Source organism: Phocoena phocoena, chromosome 16 (assembly GCF_963924675.1).
Source record: "Phocoena phocoena chromosome 16, mPhoPho1.1, whole genome shotgun sequence".
Lineage (NCBI taxonomy): Eukaryota > Metazoa > Chordata > Mammalia > Artiodactyla > Phocoenidae > Phocoena > Phocoena phocoena.
In genome coordinates, this window is record NC_089234.1 from 2,853,065 (window position 1) to 2,875,705 (window position 22,641).

Below are 22,641 nucleotides of genomic sequence, written 5' to 3' on the forward strand. Positions count from 1 at the left end.
GAAAACAAACCACCTAATTTAAAAAATGGGCAAAAGACCTGAACTGACAGCTTGCCAAAGAAGGATATACTGTGGTAAATAAGCCCGTGAAAAGATGTTCAACATAACCGTTAGGGAAACGCAAATTAAAACCATGATGACACAGCATTACATACCTATTAGAATGGCTATAATAAACACACGAAGATGTATCTATGCTGTGGAACACAACAACGATTAAGAGGAATGAACTACAGACACATAACACAGTTTGGATGAATCTCAAAGGCATTAGGCTGAGTCATAGAAACTAGGCTCAAAAGATTAAATACTGTTGGAGCCCGTTTCTATGACGTTCCCTAAACCACAAGCCGTGGTTACGGAGAACAGCTCAGTGGCTGCCCAGAGTCGGGGAGACGGGGAGGGAGGCGACTATGATCACAGATGGGCAGTGGGAGCAGTTTCTACGGCTGTGCAACTCCCGGGTCCTGATTACGGTGACGCTCACAGAAATCTGTGCACGTAGGAAAATCCATAGCACCACATACCACAAAAAGTCAATTTTACTACGTGAAAAAACAGGATAGAGGGAAACACGTCTTCTAGACACCTTTTCTTTAACGAAAGAGAGTTTTCTTCAGGAAGGTCAAGATACCTACTTCAAACGGAGTCTAGGTCACGTTCTCTGCAAAATCTTTCCCCTCTGCAAGTCCCCCCCTCAAGGCTCTCAATAATACAGCCACCACGGTGGTCCCTTCTACCCAACCCAGGTCAGAGCAAGGACCTGCCTTATAGGTCCGCATCTCAACAGTCAGCTCTGTGGCTGACCCAGAGGAGGCATCCAGTGAGTGTTGACTAGATGAATAAAGGGGGTGGGTATAAGCATGGGGCCTGGTCTTCCCTACATCCGCTTGAGGACGGCTGGTGCAGAGGGGAGAGGGGGCAGCACCGTTTTCCCTAAGAGCAACCTCCACCTGCCAAGCCTGTCTCAGGTGACGGTGCAACTGGCAGAGGCTTGCAAGGCCCCGAGGCAAGAGGAAGCTGCTGGGCCGGGTGGCACGGCAGGGATGCTGTTCTGTCAAGGCACGTGGTCCTGATGCAAGTACTGAGGACAAGCGGGCGGAGGGGCACCTGCAGCCCTGCCAGCTCTCAGACGTGCTCAGGACGAACGGCTGCCGCCGGCCAGAGCGGCGGCCCCAGCAGCCTTGCTCCCTGCATCTTACGGATGGGAAACCGGTCAGCGTCTGGCAGAGCGAGGGCAGAGGGGTCTGGCTCTGCTCTCTGCAGGCAGAGCTCCAGCAGTTCAGCCGGGGGCCTCTGGATGGGCCAGAGCAGGTCAACCCCACTGCTAAGCGGGCTCAGCAAGGGGTGTGCACTCTGAGGGGCCTGAATAAATACAAAGGAGTCCCCTGACGATGGGGCTCCAGAACTCCAAACTCACTCCTGTCAGCCGCAGCTGCTTCTGACATTAGGAGTGGCTGACTTGTAAATAATCTCTTTCCCTATGTTCTAATATACGTATATTTCATTACATATGAAATATAACGTGGCTTAAGTGAAAATAACTGGATTTATTTCGACATGTCAGCCATGACCTCTACCACCCTACAAGTATCAGAGAAAAAACAAAGAAATAAAAGAGTTTATAGGTCACTCCAAAGGTTCAGGAATCAACATAGTATTTTCATTTTAGCACGTCTTACCAAGCTGGACTAAATGAATTAAATATATCTACCCGAGAGTGTCAGACTGGTGAATGGGAGGTGGTGTGAGTTTCCTGACATCGGGACGGCACACACCACGTGAAGCCTGTGACCATCTGCTGTGGAATTGGGAGCAGGGTCAGAAAGGACGTGATGCCAGTGACACAGGGACACTGGCCTGGGCTGCTCAGGACGGGTGAGAAGCTCTACCTGGAGAACGCAAGGGACGTTCCTGACACGGGAAGAGTGCTACCTCGTAGTGGCCATGGGGGACAACCTTTACTTCTAACATACTACAAAAACAGGCTGGAAAAAGCCGTGGCATTGGATGGAGAGCTCCAACACGGACAAGGACACGGGGAGGGCCGTGCTAGAGCAGAGCTGACGGGGGTTGGGCCTTGAAGGGTGGGTAGGAGTTTCCCGAAGAGAAGTTGGGGGTTCTTCAAGTAGGAGTGAGCCCCCAGGTGGGACCCTGGGGCGGGCAGCTGATGCGGCAGTGGCAGGCGGCTCCCGTCTAGAAGACATTCACGTGCTGCTCAGTGTACTACCACTGGCTCCTTCTGCAAGTGCCCGAGGCGAGGATCCCTCTCCCAGCCGATGGGACACGGCGGCGCCAGCCTCTTCTGGTTCCCAGCGTGGGGCTCTGTGGTCCCAGGCGATGCTGAGAGCCCAGATCACAGGCCCCGAGGGAGACCCCATCCTCATGGCTCCCGCGTGAGCCTGGAATAACCGTCCAGCTAATGGCAGAGCTACTGGAACTGTGTGCAAGGCAGAACTCATGGCCTTGGTCCAAAAATACTCAAGGAAAAAGGAAGCTTCCTGCTTCTTTCGCCTAAGGCACCTGGTTCACCCGGGGTGAGACGCGCCTCTGCCCTCCCCGGGCCTCAGTGCAGGGCTCTCCGGCGACGGCGGGGAAGGCCGCAGGCTAAGGCAGCTGGCTTGGCCCCGCGGCCCTCAGCCCGCTGCTCTGGTTCCACCTCCCCAACTATTTCCCACCTGACGCAAGGCTTCCGAGCCCTCAGCAGCCTCTCCTGGATGTACGGCTCGTCCTAACCCGACTGCTGTCCACACGGCTGGCCAGGGGCCTCGTGTGCTCTGCTCTCCCCAGCGGGCCTGGAGGGTGAGAGCAAGCCCCGCCCTGGCCATGCAGGTTTTGGTTATGGGGTGCATCTCCACCCAGTCCCAGTGGCTCCGCCGAGGCCTCTGCTCTGGCTGAGTCTGCACTCCAGCCAGCCTCCTCAGCGCCTGCAGGGCGAGCCATGGAAGAAACCCTGCAGCCCCATGCGGCCAACAGCGGCCGTGTTCAAAATATTAATTGTTTAGTAGTGGAGGAGCCGGCCTCCCTGCCCCTGAAGGGAGACACCGACGCCTCCACCTTTGAGGCTCTCCTTAAAAATTAGGCCCGACCACACACAGCACCCACCGCCTCCGGCGCGCACCTGGCTCCAAGCCCGACATCCACCTGCAGCTCCGGGTGGCACATCATTTTACGCTTTCCTTCTCCGGCTGGCCGCCAACCCCTCAAGGACGGGGCGCACCCAGTACAAGCCCTCGTCTGGGGGACAATCCCCCGGAATTCTTAGGGATGAAGCTGTGTTGCCTTTCAAAGGAGCCCTTTGGGAAGTGCTGTCCCTTCTCTGAACATCCTTGGTTACTTCTTCAGGTACTGCCCCTGGGCCACCTGGTAAGGCTTCAAGTAAAGATGGCCTGTTAGTCTGTGGTCTCAACTCATCGGGGTGCAAAGCTATTTCTGCTGGTCTAACGACCAGTGTCCAGCGTTGGGTAGGCCGAATTCTGGATCACTTCCCAAAAGTCAAATCCACTCCTGGGTGAGAAAAGTTGCCAACACAGAGTACTCCGAAGCACCTAACAGTCCCTGGTACACAGCAGGGAGTCAGTCAGTGCCCGGTAAACTCTGTGTGATGCGATGGCTGGAAGGCCATTTCCAAAGAGAAGGTCTCCAAATCTTCTGAGGAAAGCTGGGGAAACGGGCATGGGTGCTATTTTGAAGAAGATTCATCTGGAAATGTCGGTAAACGTGCTTAAAAACCACTGACGGTCGTAACAAGTGCCAACATTTATCGAGCATTTACTGTGCACCAGGCACTGTGCGACATGCTTCAGCTCGTTCAGTCCTCGGGAGCCCCCGCGCCGCGGGTTCTATCACCGTCCGCTGCAGAGGGGAGGCGCCCCCGGGTCAGAGGGGGTGGATGCTGAGAGGCACGCTCTGCAGGTTGTCTCTCAGGCCCCTTGGCAGGCAGCTCCTACTCGCTGCCAGGCCTCAGCACTCACTACAGAAAGCTCACGCTGGGCTGCTTGCCATGGTCCCCCGGGGGTGGAATGGGGCGCGCACCACACGGGGGTCCCTTGAGTTACCTGTGCCAGAGCACTTTGTCCGTCAGGGCCGCGCAGATGTCAGGGCTGGTCTCCATCCCATCCCTGCCCCTTCCCTCCTCACAACGGGGCGTCTTTGCCACACTGAGTCTGGAAAGGGGACAGGAGCCCCAGCAGACCCTCGTGTCCTTCTGCTGCCTGGCCTGGGTCTTTCCCTCTCGGGGTCGCCACAGACGACTCGTACTCAGTGGCTGCCCCTCACCAGGCACGGGCACAGCCTTGACGGTCCGGGCAGGCGGGGCAGCGGGGGCCCACGTGGTGGAAGGCACCCCCGTGCGTGAGTGTCCCGTCAGGCTGGGAAACAAGCTCCGTGGTCAGCACGCTGCAGCCTGCTGCTAGTTTCACACTTACACTCCCTGCCCATCAGAGGGGGGCTCTCGGTTCTGCTAACAAGAAAACACACGGTGCTTTAAATTTAAAAGTTATTCTTTCTTGTAGGTCAGGGGAAGGAAGGACCTGTGCCCCGGGCCCTCACGTGCACATGACGTGAAATACCCTTCCCGCTGCCTTGCGGACACGCTGTAGGGCTCCGATTTGCTTCTGATCTAGCGGAGGCCAGGCTGAGTGTGGGGTACAGGTTAACAAAAGGAACGTGAAGCGGACGCTGCAGGTCAAGTACCACAGCTGTGTGCATCTCTAGCTGCGGAACAAGAGTAAATTTTTCTTTTTAATAGATCTTTATTGGAGTATAATTGCGTTACAGTGTTGTGTTAGTTTCTGCTGTATAACAAAGTGAATCAGCTATACATATACATATATCCCCTCCCTCTTGCCTCTCCCTCCCGCCCTCCCTATCCCAGCCCTCTACGTGCTCACAAAGCACTGAGCTGATCTCCCTGTGCTATGCGGCTGCTTCCCACTAGCTATCTATTTTACGTTTGGTAGTGTATATACGTCCACGCCACCCTCTCACTTCGTCCCAGCTTACCCTTCCCCCTCCCCGTGTCAAGTCCATGCTCTACGTCTGCGTCTTTATTCCTGTCCTGCCCCTAGGTTTGTCAGAGCCTTTTTCTTGGTTTGTTTGAGAATCCATATATGTGTAAGAATAAATTCTAATGTACACAATTTAGAAAAACAAAATGAAAAAATGAAAAAAAAAAAATCAGGAACCCGCAACACAAATTTCATTACGAGAAACTTCCAGGAGCGCTAAACATTTGCGAGCCTTAGAACAGCGGTCCTCAAAGTCCAGTCTGGGGAGCTTCAGGGTCCCTGAGACCTGTTTAGGGGCACTGTGAGGTGAAAACTACTTTCACAGTAATACTAAGGTGCTGTTTATTTGCCTTTTAAATTCTCATTCTCCCAGAAGCACGCAGAAGTTTCCCATAAGCTACACGATGTGTGCTAACAACAGACTGAATGCGGGAGCAGCCATGAGAATCCACCTGTCTTCCATTGAGGCAAAGGCATGAAAGAAACTGGCAAAAACGCAAAACCATGCTACTCTTCTAAGTGTTTTTGGTCTTGGAAGATAGAGGTATTTTCATATAAATATATTATTTTTGATAACATGCAGTGAATTTATTATTGTTCCTTTAGAACAAATTAATATATTAAAAAAAATTCTCAGGTTTAATTTCCAACGTGGTAAATGCAGACAGATAAAGTGCTCGTGACCCAAAGCTCTTTGGGGTCCTCAAGAGTTCTGAGGAGGACAGAGGGGTCCAGAGGTAGATGATCTCAATAAAGGGTTAAGGCGGGTCCCTTTCCACGCCCGGACGGGCCGAGCAGGGCTCTGAGCTCATGAATAGCAATGCCCCCGCGGGCTCCGGCTGGCCCTGGGCGCACCAGAACGCAATCTCAGAGCTCATCTCGCAGAAAGGATTGGACTATTAGCCCTCGGAAATGAGCCTCCTGCCTCACCCACTGCGGGGACGTGACGCGCTCACCTGGCGCAGGTGAAGTGGGTTCAACAGCCTCACAGCTGCACCTGGGCGTATTTGCATTCACCTTCCCAATAATTAGAGCGCCCGAAACTTATTTAACAAAAGAATTATGCCTAAGACTTTAAGCTCAAACTTAAGAAAGCCTACAGAGAAATGATTAAACTGTCAATGTCCTGGTATGAACGTGGATAATTATACATGAACACCCTTTACCATTCAAATAATTGTCATTCAGCTCAAACCTGAATAACTGACTTCCCAACAGGTGTTAACGGTTTCTGAACAATATAGGAAATATAGAGAAAGACGCCGTATTAAAAAAGAGAAAAACCACCGAAGGGGGAGGGAGGGAAGGAAGGAGTTAACAGGGTTACTGAGGGTCACTGTAAAAAAGGGAGTCAAAATCAAGCCCGAGCTTCCTTGTCCTAATTCCCTTTGACGTCCCCACAGCCCCTGCAAACCTCATCTACCTGTGTTCTGCCTTGGAGCCCTCCTCTTTTCTCCTTCCCCTTAGAAATACTCCCAACTTTCTCGGCTGGTTGCGCTGTATCTCCTGAACGAGCCGACCCCACAGGAAGGACATAACCCACGGGCACAAGCTTGTTATCAGAACAACAGGAAGGCAGAAAAATCAGATTTAAATGATACAACATTTTCCAACATCAGTGTCCTTTTCTCTGCCCAGAGTCAGCGACAAGAGGCCTCCGTCAAATCTCGCCTTCCCATTTGTGACTTTAGTCCAGAGGCAGAAAAGGTACCAGCGGCTAGTGAGTTTCAGATCCATGCCATTTCATGCTATACGTACCAGTGTTCTGTAAAAATGAGTCAACGTATGCATACCGGACCCCACCCCTCTCCAACCCAGTTCAGGAACGCCCGTGCACTCTTTCAGAGCTTCTAGAAGCCTTCTGCTAGCCCTTGATAGCAGAGCGTCCGGCTTGATTAGCACAAATCTCGACGCTCCTGCAAAGTCTAAAAATACGCCTCCTTTTGAACCCACCATCCTAGGCCCAGCACAGAGGCCCCAGTTGGTGTCATTTAACTCAATCTCTGGGAACACTGGCAAATCTAAAGCGGGGGGCGGATGAGTCTGAACGATCCCCACCCATGCGGCTTCTTGAGCTTGTCTGAAATAGCCCTGAGGTCTGTTAAATAATTTTAGCTAACTTTGGATGACCAACCCAACAGAAAGAAGCATAAGCCCTTAATTTCTTAATGAATTATTCTTTACCGTGGGACGGGGATTACGCCATGGAGAAGGCATATCATTACTGACAGAGCTGTCAGAAGGACAGGCACAAGGAAAACTGGCAAGCTTTAATTTCTCTGCAGAGAAATGAGGGGCTCTTTGGGGATTAATCTCAGTATCAACATTGAGCCTTTGCCGCAGGGCAGCTGAAGAATTCAAAAGAAGTTGTGACTGAATTTTGAGTGATGGAATCCAGCTCCAATTGTGCAGCTGGCTTTGGCTTCTCACCTATTCAAACGAGGACGAGGCTCTGCAGGTGTGGGTGAAGGGGGTAACGGGTGCCCTCGGCAGGGGTGATGAGCAGGAAAGGCGGGAGAAGGGCCTGGCCAGGGTACCCACTGTGAACACGCGCGGAGAAAGTTCACCCGGGTAGACGGGGAGGTGGGGAGGCGGGAGGACACACCACTGCCACCCCCCCCACCCCTCCGCTTGCCCAGCCCGGTGGGTCCCGGTCTCCTCCTCTCCTCGCAAGGACCAGGGCTGAGTGCAGAGAGGGGCTGCTGGGGCAGGTGGCAACCCCATAAGGTAACGCTAAAGTCCTTCAGCCTTTTACACTTCGCATCAGATCTGTTCCTTGAAAAGTCAGTCCTCGCCCGTTTACAAAGGGATGAGGACATGGTCCTCTCCCTGCCCTGGGCAGGTAAGAGACCAAGGCGGGATAACCCGCCACTGTCTTCCAACCATCCCTGGGGTTTTCTGGAAAGTCTGGGCTGGAGACCAAAACGAGCAGAGCACAGAGCCTAGTGGACGCGGACAGTGGGCTCTGAGGCTGGTGACGGCCCCGGTGGAAGGACTGGATGCCCAGGGCTCAGGGAGCTCTACTTCGTTCCATAACTGAATGAAGATGGTACCTGCAACTCCCACGGGTGTCATGAGAGGGGCGTAGCTGCTGTCACCAGCCCAGTGCTGCCGCTGGGGAAAAACGGGCAGAGCCTGTACCCAGCCCAGTGGCCGCTGAGGACCACTGGTATCTGGCAGGGTGCACAGGACCACCTTGCTGCAGTATGGGGATGACTAATGTCACCTCAGAAGGAGCACGCTGGCCTAATAGTGATGTCCCAAACTCAGGCTCACACGGGAGAGAAGAAAGACCCATGTGAGGTGTTCGGATTTATCAATTAACGAATTGGCTTCTTACTCGTTAATTCAATAAATATTTAATGAGCAGCAACCGTGGTGACCTCCCTGGCGGGCAAGCCCTTCGTGGAGCAGGTGAGTGCCTGGCGTTCATACAGCTGAATACAAGTGAGAAGCAGAGCAGAGCGCAGGCTGTGAGGGAGAGGCTCCCTGGGCTGAGACCTGTGGGTGAGCAGGTGACAGGCTCCAGGCTGAGCGGCTGGGTGCCAGGAAGGAGGAGCGGCCGGCTCAGGGGTGCAGGTGGGACTGCAGAGCACGGCAGGGGCTCCAGGCGGCAGAGGCCACACGGCGGGCCATGGGAATTCTGGGTCTTACCCGGCAGTCCGGTAAGTGCAGACTTTGAAGCGAGGGACGGTATAACCAAGTGGCCTTCTTCCAGGGCTGGCCTTAGGCCCCAGGGCAGACAAACCCCCCGAGCTCACCCACGGTGCCCGCCGCAGCAGGGAAGCCGAGGCACAGCAGCCCAGTGCTGCCGGGGCCTGCTGCCTCCCATTCTGCTTTTGTCCTCGCCACACGGTAGCGCTTGCCGCTGGTGCCCTGGCCTGCTTCCCAGGACCCTCGCCTTCCTGCTCGGAGTGTGGGCCTCTTCTGGACGCTCCACTCAGCCCAAGAAAGTTAGCATTCGATAAGGTCCTTCCCTCGGCCTCTTTTCTCACCCATTTTTTTGTGGCTGGGAATTTGTTGCTGGCTGTTGGTTGGGGGCCTCAGTTCCTCCCCATGTGACCTCTCCAAAGGGCTGCTGAGTGTCTTCACGACACGGCGGTTGGCTTCCCTCAGAGTAAGTGATCCAAGAGGGCACTGGGAGATGCAATGCATTTCCCAGCCTCGGAAGCCACACCGTCACTTCTTCCATACACTGTGGGCCACCTGGGGCCAGCTCTGATTCAGCTGGGGAAGTAGGGGTGAGGATCATGAAAGGTCACGGTGGAGACTGGTCATCTCACATCTCCTACCTAGACAGCATCATGGCATTTCATAATTCAGCAGGGAACCCTGGATGGACCAAAAGTCCTGACTTCACCTATGACTTTGTTAACGGACTACAGTAACAAGATGGCATATCACAACAATTCTAAAATCAGTCCCAACAGTTTCTGCCATACCTCCCAAATTCTCAAAGCGAGCATCGATTATCTCAGGCTGGGAAAGTGGGCTTTAAACACAGAAACGAAATCTGCACAGTCACAGAAAGTACCTCATTACATAGTTCTCACAAGTCCCACGATCCCCTTAAGCGCTACGGTGTTCCCCTTCAAATTCAGCAACTGAATTCTGAGTCTTTTCATTCAGCTGAAACTCCACCACTATATTATGAGGTAGGGGGTGAGACAGTAAGATTTTTCATTTTCAACAACAGAGACAAAATTGAAAATATTTGATTTTGAATTTTCAGTATCACGTGTGCCTCTACCACTTAAAACTTTAAAAAGTCTCAAGCCATACATTATCAGGGGCTCAAATTCTTCCAGAAGTTTCTGTGATAAATGACAATACCTCTGACTCTATGGAGCGGTCAACAAACTATCGCCAACTTCAAAAACCAGGTCCTGTTCCACAGTAGGAGCCAGCAGACAGACTCCCCCGCCCATGGCTGTGTGTGGTCATGGCCGGCAAAGATTGCCCTGCAGCCAAACGGACTCTCCAACGCTGGAGAAGCACTTTCCGAAAGGGCTGTCAACAGTGCTGGCTCAACACGACACTCAGGAAAAGGCGGGGAACTGACACAGTGATTTTCAGACCTAGGAATACTGTTTGTTTGATACTCAGATTAATGAATCTCCAAGGTTGCACATCAGCAGCAGGCTGGGGAAATAATAATTAATTAAATGAAGTGCTCTATAATTAGATCACTTGCCTTAGTCATTCAACCCATGGCTACTGACACGGAATATGCGTGTAGCAAATCTTTTCTCTTACTCTGTGACCTTCCAATTCATTTTCTTAATGATGTCTTTTAACTTCTGATAAAGTCTATTTTATTGCTATTTTCTTTCCTGGCTTTGTATTTCAGTGTTGTATGAAATGTTTCTTTATTCAAGTCATGAAGATATTCTCCATGTTTTCCTCTAAAAGCTTTGGAGTTTCAGCTTTATGTTACGTACATGATACACCTCAAATCAATTTTTATGTATGGCGTGAGCTAGGGGGTCAAGACAAATTTTTTTGTGTGCGTGTGTGTGTGTGTGTGTGTGTGTGTGTGTGATATCCAGTTGTTTAAGCACTGTTTTTTGAAAAGATTTACTTTCCTCATCCGTCTATTTGGAGCCTTTCTCAGGGATACAATGACTGTAAAAGTGTGGTAAGCTCTAGTATGTTCTATTGCTCTAAGTCTTGAGGCTTGTGCCAGTCCCACAGCGCCTTGACTATAGAAGATCTGTCTTAAGTTTTAAAATCAGGTAATGTAAGTCCTACAACTCGTTTCTTTTTCAAGGCTGCTTTGGATACTCCAGGCCCTTTGCATGCCCATGTAGGTTTAGTATCAGCTGGGAATTCAAAGGCCCGATGGAACTGAATATAGAGTTCACAGAGAACTAACTTCTTGACAATATTGGCTTTTCCAATGACCAAGATCTACGCATTTATTCAGATCCTCTTTAACTTCTCTCCGTTTTATATTGTTCAGTGGAGAGGTCTGCATATCTTTTACTAAAGTTAATCCTAAATACTTTATACTTCGGATACTTCTTGTAATTTTTAAAATTTAATTCTTAATTTTATTATGTAAAATCAATTAATTCTTACATATTAAAATTGTATCCTTAACCTTGTTAAATTCACTTGTTAGATATTTTCAAAATTCTGTAAGATTTTCTATGTAAACAATTTGCAATCTGAATATAGACAGTATACTTATTCCTTTTTAATACGCACGCCTTTGTTCTTCTTACCTTTTTGCACAGAACCCTTTGTCCTTTTAAATTATCTGTTTATTGTAGAAAATATATAGTAGGGTCTGGCTTTTAAAATCCAGTCTGTTTATCTATGCCTTTTAATTTGAACCTTGAGACCATTTACATTCAGTGTACATGTCGGTATGCTTGGGCTCGCATCTGCCTACTACCAGCTTGCTATTTGTCCCATCTGTTCTCCTTTCCCTCTATGTCCTGCCTCCTTTTAGATTACTTTAAAAATTAGTACTCTATTTTACCTTCTGTTCTGGCCTGGGAACTATTCACTTTGGTTTTGTTTCTTAGCGGCATTCTAGGATTTATAATATGCCTCTTTATCAAAGTCTTCCCTCGGTTAATACAATAACTTGCTCACAGTAATCTAGTAACTGATAGCATATTTCCATTTTCCCAGTCCTACCTTTCGTGTTACTGTTGTATTTTACTTCTATGTATATTATAAACCCCAAATTTATTATTATTAATTTTATTTTGAACACTTAATCAGTTTTAAATGAAAAACAAAAACCAAACTTTTTCTCGTACTTTCCCACACTTTCCATCTCTAGTGCTGTTCACTCCCCTGGGAATTGTTCAACTTCAGTTCCCAGTAGCTCCCTGTCAGTCTCAAGTGGGTCCCCACGCACACACAGTAGCACTCCACAACCGGCTCAAGAGGACACCACGCCGAGTTCTGAAGCTCTCTGTGTAGCTCCCTTTTCTCCAGTACTCTGCCCACAGATTCCAGCCACCTGGACACTGGGACACCTGTGCTAAAGTATTTGTAGCATCGCTAGTTAAAAAGGCAAAGAATGAGGAGAAGCCCAATGCCTACTGACAGAGGATAGGAAACAAATAACAGCACATCCATAAGATGGGATTCTACATAGTAGTTACAATTAGTGAAGTATCCCTACAGGATTCAAAACAGACGGGTCTCACAAAAATGTTGATTGAAAGAAGCAAGTCACAGGGAGACATCAGCGTTATTCCATTCATATAAAAAATGCAAAACATGGAGCCGGGCTGGGGGAAGGCAGACGTGGCCAGGGAGGGCACGTGGGACTGAGCGGCGCTGGCAGTGCTCCATTCTCAACCTGGGTGGGTACATAGGAGTCCTCTCTTTTTTGTTTATACCTCACAAATCCTTAATGAATATTCTTTTGTCTGAAGTAGCTATTTCATAAAAATAATGAAAATACCAACCTGTCATCAGTGGACTCGGCAATTATTCTTCATGAGGCCCTTGAAATTGCTCCTTTCCCTCATCTGATAAAAAATGATTCAAAAGGTATCTACTCACATAGTTTTCTTCCTTTCCCCCCGACAATGAACTTTTAAAATAAGAGGGAAGACGACGACGTCTCCAGCATCCGGATTCCATGCTTGTGGCGTCCCCTCCCCTCCTGACCATACTTTCCAAAGGAGCCCCCTCACACCCTCATCCCTGCGGCCTGATTTCTATTTCACAAAGCGATGACGCCCCTCCCTGACCGTCTAGCGGGTATATATCTATATCTATATGGGATAGACTTACAAACACACACCTGCATACTTCCCACTAGAATATAAGCTTCATAAGACTCAGAACTTTGTTTAGTTTGTTGCTCAGTTCCAAGAGCCAAAAAGAGGGCTTTGCGTAGAGCTCAATAAATATTTGCTGAATGACTGATAACTGAACCCCTTTCTCCGGGGTCTGGCCTAGGGCTCTGCCAGAGAACGGCATCCGCATCCCCACCCTCCCAGCTTCACTTTGAAGAGGGCGACGTTTATTTACTTATTTTTAAGTCTGGGGAAGGCATTCAATAGATATGTTGAACTGAGTGATTTCTAGGACTTCTGACCCTAGAGTATAAAAAGGAAAACCAATCAAGCATCACTTAACAGCAGCGTCCAAGGCAGCCGGGAAGTGGTTATCCTACACACTTCCTTCCACACGCTCTTGGAAGAAAGGGCCCATGCGCACTCGGTCTGGGATGGGATGGGATGGGGTGGGCTAGGGCCGCACACCTCCCAGGGTCCTCTGAAAAGCCGGACATTTCCTGAAACCCTGCCAGTGTCCACAGGTCAACCCAGGATGTCTAGCTCATTTCTGCGGCAGTTCCACAGGCTGGAGTCCCCCAGGCTGCGCTCTGAGAAACATGAGCAGCCCACGGATGCCAGCAGGGAGAGGCGTCGTAGAAGAAGGTTGTCTGGGCAAGTCAGGGCATTTACTGACCATCTTCTTGACCAGCAACACGTTCAAGGTTCTGAGAATTCCTGTCACAAAGAAACCTGTTTAGCTTTGTTTAAAATTTCTCAAGCTTTTTGGTCATGGAATCTTTTTCTGGTGAGATATCTACTAACATCCAGCAGAACTTACGCTTTACCCAAGTGGCCTAGAACAGGTCCCCTACAGTTTAAGAGGAGGTCTGTTCACGTCTTCCGAAGCCCTGCTTGCGCTCAGCTGTCCTTGAGCCCCACAGACCCCCCACTCTGCAGCAGCAGCAGGGCCGAGGGAGTGATGCGTGCGGGAGACAGTCCCCTGAATTCCTTTCACCTGGGGTGGGTGCGGCCGCGCCGTGGGCTCCGGGGAGCTCCGCCACCCAGTGGCGGGCGGGCACGAGGGCACACGTGGCGCTGCCTTTATCAGCTCAGTGAGGGGGGCAAGGCCGACAAGTTGTAAGAAGTTCTCCGAGAACCATCACGTGTGCTGAGAGAGAAAGCTAACACAGCTCAAATCTCTAACGTAAACTCAGAGCCTCCAGTTTTCTTTCTAGGATCCCAGATTAAACTGGTTGAATTTAGAAACCCGAGGTTTAGAAAAGCACTCAGGCTCAGAAACAGCGTGTGTGCAGCCCTGGGCAGGAGCGACGGGGGTCCCGAGAGGTCACGCGCAAGGCCTCGGAGAAGGGCTCCAGCCTTGAGGTGCAGGCGGTTTGGGGCCTGGCTCCGGGGCATTCACACACCTCGGGATCCAGGGCCTGTGTAGACCTCTCCGCCAGCGTGAGCCTTCCCCAGGAAGGGGCTCCCCGGACACTTGCTAAGTAAGAGCCCACCTTCCCTGAGGCCCTCAACCCTCCAGCCCAGACAGCAGGAACCAGTTCCACCAGCAAAGAGTCTTCCTCTGGGTGGAAGGAGGAGCGGGGCCTCACGGCAGGCCTGATGAGACTTTACTGTACAGCGGAGAGCGACGCGGTCAATCTTCACACGCTTCTGCGGCAGGGCAGAGACGAGACGGAGAGCCAGGCGGAGCTGGGGCCGCCCGGGCACAGGCTCTGGAGAGGCAGCCAGGCGGACGACTGAGTGCAGCGCTGGGGCCCGGGCCGCGCCGGAGGCTGCCTGCATCGGCACATTCACCGGGAAGCATCTTGGAGTCCCAGCGCGCGCCCAGGGTGCTGTGTGCTCTAGAGACGCAGCAGTGCCTCAGCCAACGGCTCCCTGCTTTTCCTCGGAGGCCTGGTCCGCTACCAGGGGACGAAGCGTCAACATAACCTTCGCTGATTACGGACGCCTTTCCTATCTTCTCCTTGGAGGAGGAGGAAACAACAGGGAGGCAAGCCTGCCAGTTTTCTCAGACACAAGGCACACCTCCGCACACGCCCTCGTGTTGACACCTGGCTGGCCCGCTGGCCCCGTCCTCTCGCTTTCTGTGCTGCAGAGCGAGAAGCCACGCTTGGAAGGATGGCCCAGTCCCCGGCAACTGAACTGAAGGTCAGGGTACCTGGCCACGAAGTGCGTCCAGGGTGCTGGCAACAGGCCGGCTGCACTTCACAAAGACCTCCAGCCTCGGTCAAGGGCGGCGGGCCTGCGTCCCCTAACATCGTGCTCTCCGGAGCAGACATCCCCGACACAAACCCCAGTGCGCTCACGCACGTGTTCCACCAAAGGAGGACATCCCACAAGTGAAGAGTCCCCGGGAAAGGAGGAAATGGCGGCGGGCCTCGTCTGCGCTCAACCGCCAGGGACACCCAGACCCAGGAACGTCACGCAAAGTTCCAGAAGCGGGCTGGCACGTCCTGCATTCACGCATTCCTCGTCACGTTCACGGGGACTGGGCTGGGTGCTGGGCTGAGGACAAACACAGGGCTCCACAGGGTGCCACCAGTGACCCATGGTGAGCCCCACGTCTGTTCACCTCCTCTCCGTTCCCCTCCCCCGTTCCCCCCACTAGAACCCACCTCATCTGTAACTGTATCCACGGCACGATGAACAACGTCTTTGGTGCTCAACCCACATCCACAAGGCAGTGAACGAAAGGACAACAGACCGGGTGCCGTCGGAGAAGAGTCGGGAAGAGTGACCCCTCGGGGCCCTGGGAGGCCGAGCGCGGCTGGTTCCCAGCAGGACCGAGTCAGGTGGGGGCCGCCCTTCCTCCTGGAGCCCTCCCCCTCTGCTGTGGCTCCGTGTGGCCCGCCCCCCTGGGCAGACAGTATCTCAGAGGCCAAGCCAGAGGCAGGTGCTCTGCGGTCGGGGTGGAGTGGGGTCAGCCCAGGCAGCCAGCGCCCTCTGCGAGCTCCGCGCGGGGAGATGGTGCCGCGTGCACTCCTTCCCGATTCTCCAGGGCTGCGCAGGCTCCCCCTCGCTCCAGCCCTGCAGACCACCGTCAACCTCCACGCTGACAGCACAGCTTTTATTAACACAAATGGGGCCATCAATAATACTGAAACGCGTTAGCTTTAACCCAAATAAACAAGACCACTAATGAAACCCTAAATGCGACGAATCCCATATTCTAGAATAGGAAGCACAGCGGGTGGAGAGTCAGGGGCCCCTAGCCACGTGTTAACACTGAGAGACCTTGGGAGCCGTGCGTGCGTGGGTCTAAGACGCAGGCTGTGACGAACATCAAAAGGTGTTAATGGTTTCAATATTTATCTGCTGCAGGGAAGCACTCTAAAAAGGAGACAGGAAAAAAAATTCTGCTAATGGCTGTGTCTTTGCCATTAAAGTGAAAAGCTTAATGCATCTTATAATCAGAGGACAATTTGCAAATCATTAAGAGAAATGTAAAATTCCATTAAAATACAAATCAAGAGACTCTCCCTGGACTAATAATCTTTTGGATATTATTTTGCATTTCACTATTTCTGTTCCAATACCCAGGCCCCACAAATGATTGGTTCCTGAACATGCTCTTTACCACAGCCTACTTCTTTAACGAGAAACCGAGAGAAGCATAATCTGCTATTCAGAGCAGGTACTAATGAAGAATTCCATATATTCTGAAATTTAATTAAAACCCCAAAGATTTCAAATTAGATGCAATTTGAAATGCCTGGGGCAGAAATACATGCACTTGCGTGGCGAGGGTACCACACTGAAAGTTGATACCGTAATTGGTCTTGATGTATTTTTGTGTTGCCGGGCTGAAGCACAGAACTCATAACCATATAAAAATTCTCTGTAGATTACCTGCTCATTGAAAATGCCATCACTCAGGTAGCTCTCTACTAAATTACCATGCTACTAAAATGCACAAAGTGATCCGGAGAGTAGAGTGGCACAGCTGGCCGACGCTGCCAATGAGTTATGCATGCGTCAATGCGGCCTTTTTTCTTAGTAAAATATGCTCAGTTGAATATTAAAATATAATTGGCATTCAACCTAAGTAGCTTAAACCATTTTGTTATCTTCTTCTAAACCGATCTGGCTCCTCCACGGTTATTTTCAAGGATGCGATTCACAAACTAATGATACCATCATATTCAGCGAGATTTGTGCCGCTTTACATGTCATAAATAGGTGCAGTTTCTACAGCCTGCTAGGGCTGGCCTTTAATATTAGCTGCTTTTGAACATCAAAGGCCCAATTCTTGAAGAAAAAAAAGGGGGGGGGGACACGCCATTTATGTTGGTTCTTGCATATTTTATTCTACAAAGAGGAAGAGATGCGAATTCTCTATGAGAAGTATACCTCTTGGCCAAGCAGTGAGCCCCGGGTCTCCAAAGCGCGGACGCTGGGTCTCCTTCACACTGTCTGAGGACAGGCTGAAAGAGCACGCTGCTGCTGGGCCTCGCGGCACAGCTGAGGAAGGAGTGTGTGTTTTTAGGAAAAAGCAGACAATGCCCCCTCCCCCCAAATCCGGGACACGTCCTCTACACGATGTGTTTGTGCCATGACAAACAGCAGCACTCAAGAAAGGAAAAAGGAGTTGCCGTAGTCACAGAGATCCCATATACCGTGATGCTGGCTGAGGGGCAGGGCTCAGCAGGGATGCTACTTCCCAAAACGTGACCAGTATTTCCCTCAGTGTTTTGAGGGCAGGAAAAATCTGAATGTAACTCAGTGACATACTGAAGAGCTAAACAGACTCTTCCTCTACTTCATTCTTCAGTTTTCTTCTTCAGAAGCACTTTATTATGTGGCCTTAAAACATCACATGATGCCCCGGAAGCTGAGCCTCCAGCAGGTCTGCTCTGCCCTGCAGATTCCCACCCCTCGTGGTCATGAAAGCCACAGCAATGGCCACACACCTCGGAAAGACAGATGATTCTTCTCCACGTCAATACCTCACTTTTCCATCCTGACATTTGAAACGTGACCTTCAAGGAATCTTATATTCTGAGTCATCTTGAACATAAGGGCTGCAAGTAAACCTATGTGATAGAGCATTTAAATTAAGTAATAGTTTTTACACTTTGGGATCCTACAAATAGTTTGACGGCATTACTGCCATGAGTTTTATACCAATATATGCACGTTTAACGTTGGTAACTTATAGTCCAGTTCTATACACCGCTGTATTAAAATACCATTTTCTCTATAAACCCAGGTAGTAGAGATGATTCTACTTATTATCGCTAGCATGGTATCAAGATACATGAATGTTGCCTGTAAAATGTGAATAGACGTCCTATGACCACAAAAATATTACTTTAAACATCTCTTTGGAAGCAGCACCCGTATAATAATGACTGCAGTTGGAATAAAAGTCTTGGAAGGACATTTAAAGTCGGTTTGTCACTTTAAAAGATAGGCTTGTTAGAAGATTCTTATTTTTCAAAGCTCATTTCAAATGAAAAATTATTAAGAAGGTGACAGTGTAATTTACTTCCCCTAGCAGGCAGAAACCTGATTCTCTACTCCTTTTTTGAGGTGAAATACACCCACATCCAACAGAGGACCTTGCAAGTAATATCTTTCTAAACGTGTGAACGTAATCAGGGTGACTTTTATTTTTAATAGGCACTTCCATTGGTATGATGTTTAATTGCCACGCTACAGGTAACAGTCATGTTTTAATGTGAATATTTCCCCAAAAAAGCAACACTTGTAATAATTTCAATTTTAGGTACTATTTATTTGTAATAGAGACCCCATTAAATCCTACAAGGTTTGAAAGTAGCTGGCTTTCAAACCAGCTTTTTGGTTACCGTTTGAGCTTGGTGAAATTATACCGTGTGACCCCAGTGGCCTTGAGGGAAGGCATTCTCGAGTTCAATTTTTTTGCCTGATTTATGGAAACCTCAGGGAACGCAGAATCTGACCACCTCTTAGATTTAGGAGGAAACTTCCACTGAACTAGGCTACCCAGGATACCCTGGTAATTACTGATCAGTCAGAGGGCTCTTTGCACAGGGACACCAGGCATTTTCTCAGAGGCCAGCAGGCTGTGGTTCTGTTCCAGCCACGACGGCACTTCAGGAGCAGGTATCGACAGGCTAAATTCTCCCCCCACAGGAGGGGGGGCGGGCATTTTACTATGCTTCCTCCCTAAGGTAAGTGTAAGGCGACTGTTGGGTATGTGGATATTTACACTCTATCACCGCGGTCCCGGGACAAGTTCCACGTTAGGTACGCGGAGAATTAGGTCAGTTTCCAGAACCCCTCTAACGGCCACTTCCACTGCTCGTGGGTCTCCAGAAGAATCTAAAGCTTCACTCAGCTGGCTACTTCAAAGAAAAAACACAGTTTTGGTCAAAGTATCGGGACGCCTTCTGAAGGCTCTGCTCAGTTTTGTGCCGACACTCTACCCTGGGGTATCCTGGCAACGTGGCAGCACCTGGTGAGGCTCTGCAGGCTCTCGGGGGGCATCGTCCCGATGTGCGTCCATACCCGGCAATGGAGGCGTCGACGTGCCGCCTGTCTCGCCCAGTCTTCCCAACTCAAAGGTGAAGGATACATGGGCTCTCCCGCCTTCTCACCTGGCTATGTACGGAGCTCCAAAGGCAGGGAGACATGCACACGCGACCTAGAACTTATGTAAGCTGTTGATCACAAGAGCAAAAACACTTCTTAAGTGTGCAGTTACGTCTCAAACGGAATCATTATTAAATCAGGAGTGTTAACCTTCGTCCAGAGTGAAACACGCAGCAAAAGCACTCAGAAGAGCTAGATCCATTTTAATAAATTCCTTTAAAGGCAATAATTCTCAAAATAGTGCACAGGTACATATACTACATATACACACATATACATGTGTGTGCGTATGGATACACAAACACGTATGTGTGTGTATATACATATATATATAGTTGCCTCTTGTAAGATTTTAGAAATTATAGGCATACTATTGTTAACGAGCTCTCTAGAGCGTTCTGATACATACACTCCCAGAAGAAGGGCCTGAGCTACCAGACTAACCTGAAGAACCTGTTTGCTTGCACGAGTCAGAGTTGAAACTTTCAAGACTCTCTCCTAGTTCAACATGTGGTTACCTAATGACAACCGCCAGGCAGGAAACTGCATCAAGATAAAATAGAAAAAACGACGACCCTCAGACATGATCGGAACCTTACGCTCTTTGGCCCGTCAACCTCACAATACACCGGAAGGTTGCTGATAGCTGAGGAGAAGAGCTCCTAGTGAAGTGCACTGACTGCTTCCGAGCTGGCCTGGCCGGCCTCACACAGTCCCACCTGCTGAAATGATGCTCCTTCTGCCCAGGCTGGGAGCCCCCCGCCTAGAGAAACCCTCAACGTGGAACACAGAATTCTGGGAATCTAATTTTTGTTCCACTGAGGGGCTGGAAGTGACGTCATATTCAAATGAGGGCAGGGGCCAGGCAGGCAGGAGAGGATGACGAGCCCATGAAGATGCTCCCGTACACTAGGAAAGGGATGCATGGCAGCTGCTGCCTCCCATGAGAGCCAGATGGAGGGGCCGCCTGGAGAAAAGCAGGGCTCCCCTGAGCGGCTCCGCAAAGGGACGAACGACGGCGTGGGACTGGCCTCCTGGTCCTAGCGGGGAGGGATTCTTGGAGACAGGTTAGCGAAGCCCTGAAGGGTCAGGAGCAAACAAACGAACATCCCGACGAGGAAGGCAGCTTAACCCCACCTCTGTCGCCCCCAGGACTCGCGCTACACCCCGTGGATCCTTTGCTTTCACCAAGTCCTGCCTTGGTTTTGTTCATAAACATTCCCACTTATCTCTTTTCTCTCATGGTTCTAAACCACAAAAACACACTGGATTTTACTCTCCGTGAAAGAGGTGATGGGCCGCTCCTGGCGGTGGCCTCCTGTATCGATTTGAGACCTCCGACCACCTTCCCGGCACCTTGGGCTCCGTGGCCTGCCACCCGCTCTCAGGCTTTTGATCTGGTCTTTTCATTTCACCTTTCCCAGCCTCAGCCTTAGAAGGCCACAGACCCAGACCTCCACGTCTATTAGCCCTGAAAAGCGGCTCAGCAGCTCTAGGGTTGAAAGAAGTCCGTTCTCACCAGCTGTTTCCTTCCCACTTAATTTAAGTGCAAGCCTCAGCTTGTTCTAATCAGTAAACGGGCACCGGAAGGTTTATAAACCTTCCAGCCCCACCAGGTAATATCTCAGCAAGGTCAACCATTTTTAGAAGCCCTCACTTAAAGAACAGGAGAACAGCGCTGGCTATCAACCAGAACCTGTAAAGCATCTCCCACTTTAGCTATTTTCTCTTTAAATTGTAATTCCTTTTTTTTAAATTCAGGAAAAATACCAGTACAAACTGCCTGAAAGCACAGAGCTGCCTCCTGCTGCGGACCCAGAAGGGAGCCTGAGAGGAGACGCGCTCCTCTCCGCGGCGACACCCTCCGGAGGCTGACTGGGCTGGCTTTATGGCGTGTAAGGCGACATGCACACCAAAGCAGGCCTCCGGGGCACTGAATGAAGGGGGCTCAGTGGGACCCCACATTTAGGACACAGTGGGGAAATTAATTCATGTGCCCTGAAAGGGCCTATTCCCTAACTGACTGGTAGGGTTTTCTAGAGGCCCTTTTGAAAGAGGGTTTGACGGGGATACAGAATTACAGGACTCCTTACAGAGTCTCTGAAATAGAAGTTGCAAAGAAACTTCCCTCTAGCCAGCAGGTTTTAAAAAAATGCAGGTTTTACTACTGTCATGCAGCTGGATTTCATAGCTACAAGCTAATAGCTGTGACAAAGGAATTATTAAAGTGTTAAATATTTCATTTAAAAGGGAACATTGTAGTTACTTTGAAAAGAAAACTCAGAACTCATCTGTTGAAAACCGTCATGTGTGAGACCGTACAGGGAGGACAGTCAAGGGCCTCCACATGTGCCCCGGGGACGGCCTCCTGTGGTGTCCTCGGCACAGGCCAGGCACTTGCCCAGCGAGGGCACTCCAGGCTGGCAGGAAAAGCACAAAGCCGCACGCCTGGCAGGCCTGCCGCCCATCGCCCGGCCACACCTGCCCAGGAGGGTCTTCAGGGGCAGAGGGAAGGAAGTGTCTACACACACACATTCTGGGTCTGAAAGCAGATCTTAGCCTTTCACAGGCCTGCTCTTCTTGAACTCAGTGTGAAATACTGCTTTTGGTACAGCGCTTCTTTAGTCATTCCAACTGCTTTAGCGATCGATCTCTAAGGCTACAAGCGTTAAGATGTATATTATACAAAGAAGCTAAAATTTTTTATAAGTAAATATAAAGAAGTGAGGGAGTATTCACAGAAAATAAGTTTAAATGATATTTTATTATGAAAGAAAGAGTAAGATTTATTTCAGGAATAATGGCTTCGTTAAACAACTATTTCTTGGAGAAAAATGAATTCAAAATAAACAAATCGGACCTTTTTAAGAGGTATATTATAGGGAGGACCCGACCTCCCTAAATGCTTCACTGATTACAAGACGGCTAGCTCCGGAGCAACACACAAACTCCCTTCACAAAACTCAGAAAACAAACGTTAATTTGTTTTTGAAATTAAATGATTAAAGCAACAATCCCACAAGGAATTAGAACACTTCTTATTCACACTCACGCTTCACTTTCATTTCTTCAACAGCACCACGAACCTCACCCCCGGTAACTGCGGCCTCTCTTTCCCGCAGAGAAACCCCACCTGCTGCGGCCCAAGAAAAAGGCAGCCACCTAGGCCTCCAGGCTTCTGGTCAGGAGGACAGCTCAACGGTTTCTTGCCAGAAATACCTAGATAATTAACTTGTTCCTACTTAGACTTCAGAAATCCTCCAAGGTAAGAAGTTGAATGATGC

General features: G+C 50.0%; 1 protein-coding gene across 1 annotated transcript in view; it reads right to left on the bottom strand.

Annotated features, from left to right (window-relative positions):
• Positions 1-22,641, bottom strand: part of MGMT (O-6-methylguanine-DNA methyltransferase) — a 221,897-nt gene that overhangs the window by 18,279 nt on the left and 180,977 nt on the right. The gene's annotated exons all lie outside the window — the stretch shown is intronic.